Here is a 4,522-nt window from a genome sequence, read left to right on the forward strand (position 1 = left end):
GTGAATTAATCGATTGCCACTACCAAGTACTTCCTGTTTCCCGATGCTGGGGTGAAATCTCTGAAAATATTCATTCCCCACATAGCGAAAGGGATTGGGCCCAGCATTGAGGTCAGCTTTGTTGCTGGTCAGCTCAGGATTGGTGCAAACAGCTGGCACTTCTCGCACGTCTTCACATACCTCATGGCCTCTTCTTGCATTCTTGGCCAATAGAATCCTTGCTGAAGTATCTTGTATGCAAGAGCTCGACCACCCATGTGACTCCCGCATATTCCCTCATGTACCTTGGCCAAGGCATACTCGGCTCCCTTCGGTCCAAGGCATCGGAGAAGAGGGGCCGAGATTGCTCTTTTATAGAGCACCCCGTCGATCATGGTGTACTTGGCAGCTCGGATCTTGACCTTTCTTGCTTCATCTTGGTTCTCCGGGAGTAGGTCATTCTCCAAGTAGTTAACAATGGGATCCAACCAGGTCGGCCCGTCCTCTTCAATGTGCTTTACGCTTTCTTCTTGTAAGGATGGCTTCTCCAAGATCTCTATGTACACTGATTGGCTCAGATATTGGAGGTCGATCTCGGCCAACTTTGACAAGGAGTCAGCCGCGGCATTCTCTTTTCTCGGTATTTGAGTCATCTCAAAGTGCTCGAGTTCAAAAATCAGATCTCGTGCTCGGCTCAGGTAAGCCATCATCCTTTCGTCCTTCGCCTCATAGTCTCCATTGACTTGGTTGACCACGAGTTGGGAGTCTCCTCGCACCTTCAACCGCTTTACACCCATTGCCTTGCTGACTCAAAGTCTGGCTAGGAGGGCTTCATACTCGGCCTCATTGTTCGAGGCGAGGAACTTGAACCTCAGGGCATATTGGATCAAAAACCCCTCGGGGCTCACCAGGATCAGGCCGGCCCCGCTTCCTCCAGAGTTGCTTGAGCCATCGGCATTCATGGTCCAGGTCGGGTCAGCCGTAGCCCCAGCCTCTTTTGTTGTCTTTTCTTCCCCGACTTTGGGGTCGGGCCCCGTGCATTCGATAATGAAGTCGGCCAGGGCTTATCCTTTTATCGTCGTCCTCGGATGATAGCTTATATCGTACTCACTCAGCTCAATCGCCCAGGTGATCAGTCATCCTGAAACATAGGGTTTGTGTAATATCTTCTTGAGTGGCTGGTCGGTCAATACCGTGATCGGATGAGCTTGGAAGTACGGCCTTAGCTTCCTTGCGGCCGTAACAAGAGCGAATGCTACTTTCTCGAACCTGGAGTATCTTGTCTCGGCGTCGACAAGAACGTGGCTGATGTAGTATATAGGTTTTTGAGTTCGACTTTCTTCCCTAACCAACACCGCGCTGACTGCTACCGGGGTAGCGGCTAAGTAAACTTGAAGCTCCTCTTTTGGCTCGGGTCGGCTGAGAAGAGGCGGGTTCTCTAAGTGTTTCTTCAGCTCTTCAAAAGCTTACTAGCATTCGTTCAACCAGATAAAGTCCTTCGGGTTACGGATGTTCTTGAGGGCCTTAAAGAACGGAAGACACTTGTCACCCGACCTTGACATGAATCGTACTAACCCCGCCACTCGCCCGTTTAGCCTCTGTACTTCTCGGATCGTCCTTGGAGGGCTCATCTCTTGGATGGCCCTGATTTTTTCCGGATTGGCTTCGATGCCTCTGACAGAAACCATGAAGCCGAGGAACTTCCCCGAGGTCACGCCGAATGCACACTTGGCGGGGTTCAGCTTCATTTGGTTCTTCCTCAATACGCCAAAGGCTTCTTCCAAGTCGGCCAAGTGGTGTTCGGCCTTCAAGCTCTTCACCAACATCTCGTCTACGTAAACTTCCATGTTTCTTTCGATCTGCTCGTGGAATATGTAGTTTACAAGCCGCTGATATGTCGCTCCGGCGTTTTTTAATCCGAACGGCATTACCTTGTAGCAAAAATTTTCTTGGTCAGTTCGGAATGTCGTGTATGGCTCGTCCTCCTCATGCATCATGATTTGGTTGTAGCCGGAATATGCGTCCATGAAACTCAGCATCTCGTGATCGGCCGTGGCGTCGATCAAGAGGTCGATCCGAGGCAGCGGGTACTCATCTTTTGGACAAGCCTTGTTGAGGTCGATGTAGTCTACACACATTCTCCACTTCCCGTTTGGCTTGGGGACCATGACCACATTAGACAGTCAGGTTGAGAATTTTTCTTCTCGGATGAACCCTGATCGGCGGAGCTTCTCCACCTCTTCTTTGATCGCGGTTTGCCGATCAAGGGCGTAGTTCCTTCTCTTTTGCCGGATTGGTTTTCGGCTTGGATCTATGTGGAGTCGGTGTTCAGCTATATGCTTGGGTATGCCCGACATGTCGGCGGTCGACCAGGCAAAGACATAGTCGTTCGCCCTTAAGAAAATTTCAAGCTGATTCCTTTGATCTTCATTCAGCAATGATCCGAGCTGGACCACCTTTGCTGGGTCCTCATCGCTGAGGGGGAATGCGGTCAGGTCTTCCACAGGTCATCCTCTCCTCTCGATGACCTCATCCTGCTGATCCTCGGGGAGGTGTTCGACGCACATTGCCATTCCTCGAACATTACCTTTGTTTTGCTTGACAAAAGTAGCATAGCACTCCCGTGCCTTATTCTGGTCGCCTCGGACTTTGCCGATACCATTCTCGGTGGGGAACTTCATCTTCAAGTGCGTCGGGGAGATGATGGCTTAAGAGCGGTCAGTGAAGGGCGGCCTAGTATGGCGTTGAAAGCCACTACCGACCGTACTACCATGAATTTGACCTGGACCGTCGCCTGGCATGGAGCTTGTCCGATCGTGACCAGCAGGTTGATTGAACCCTTAATGGTCGCGGCAGCTCCCGAGAACCCATGAAGTGAGGTGCCCTCCGGCTTGAGCGCTTCATCGCCTAAGCCAAATTGTCGATACGCGTTTAGCAACATAAGGTCCACAAATGTGCCGGTATTGACCAATACTCGATGGACGGGTCTCTTCGTAATTTTGACCTACACCACTAAAGCATCGTCATGCGGCAAACTTATACCTTCGAGTTCGGCTTCGGTGAAGGACATCATCGCCGCTGGCTTGAGCTTCTTGGTGGGCATCTCGGCTACTCCTACAAACCGCGCATTCGCCTTGGCCTTTCGAGTAGCCTCTTGTCCGGGCCCTCCAAGGATGGTGTATATGGGAGCTCCCTTATCGCTGCTCAGCCTGGACCCGTCCTTTTTCTTCTCAGCTCGGGCTTTATCTTCATCTCGCTCGATTCGCCTATTTTTGGGCCTCGGCTCGGTTCTTCTTTGCTCCCGCTCTTCAGGTCGCCAACCCCCACGCTTATCACGGCCTTCCTTGACATATCGCTTTAAGTGGCCCACTTTTATCAGCTCTTCGATTTTTGTTTTCAGCTGATAACAATCCTCGGTGTTGTGACTGGTGTCCTTGTGGAATTGAAAATATTTATTGGGATTCCGAGATGACCCCGCTTGCATAGGTCGGGGCCGGCGGATGTACCCACCGTCCTGTATTTGCATCAAAATCTCCTTGCGCGAGGTATTTAGCGGGGTGTAATCGGGGCTCCGAGCTCGATCCGATCTCTCGGCTCGGCGATCCGTCCTAGGTCGTTTGTCTTCTTTGCGATCGTCGGTTGTCGGCCTTTTCTTATCGGCTCGACCTTCGTTTCCCTTCAGGGCCTGGAGAACCTTAGCCATATTTGTGAATTCATTACACCTCTCTAAGAGCTCGGCCAGGTTTCTGGTCGGCTTTCGGGCCAAGTCGTTGATGAGGTCCATGTCGGTGAGCCCATTGCTCATAGCCGTATGGGCCGTGGCCTCATCCAAATCCTTGATGTCTAAGGATTCCTTGTTGAGGCGGGAGACGAATGCTCGGATCGACTCGTCGGACCTTTACTTCACGCTGAGGAGGTTGACCGTTGTCTTCTTATGTTTCATACTACTTTGGAAGCGCGTGACGAAAGCTCGACAGAGTTGAGCGAAGCTTGTTATGGAGTTCGGCGGCAACCAGGAGAACCATGAGGTCGTCGCGCCCTTGAGGGATGCAGGGAAAGCTCGACAAGAAACAATGTTGGTTCCCCCGTACATGGTCATCATCGCATTAAAGTAGTTGATGTGATCCGTCGGGTCGGTCGTCCCGTCATAGCGGTCGAAGGGGGGAGGTTGGAACCCGATCGGTAGTGGCGCGGTCATGATCTCAGGAGGATAAGGGTGACGCCCGACCAGCGAATAGGCGTCCGGGGTCGCTTGTTTTTTCAATCCCTCCACTTGCTCCGCCAAGTCTCGTAGCCGCCTCTCTAGCTCAGTTTCAGGTGCTCGGCCGCTCGGCTCATCCCCCCGGTACAAATTGTTTTGTTCGCTCGGCCTAGGTCGACCATTTGGCTCCTCGGCCCGAGGTCGGTAGGCTCGGTCGTCCCGTTGTGGTCGGCCGTTCTGGTCAGCTCGGTCAGCACCATCCCTCCTTGTTCTTCTTTCCACCTGGAAGTTGGACCCACGGGGGGTTATGATGAGATCCTTCTCCTTATCTCACAACACGTC

The sequence above is a fragment of the Telopea speciosissima genome, chromosome 5, assembly GCF_018873765.1.
Source record: "Telopea speciosissima isolate NSW1024214 ecotype Mountain lineage chromosome 5, Tspe_v1, whole genome shotgun sequence".
Lineage (NCBI taxonomy): Eukaryota > Viridiplantae > Streptophyta > Magnoliopsida > Proteales > Proteaceae > Telopea > Telopea speciosissima.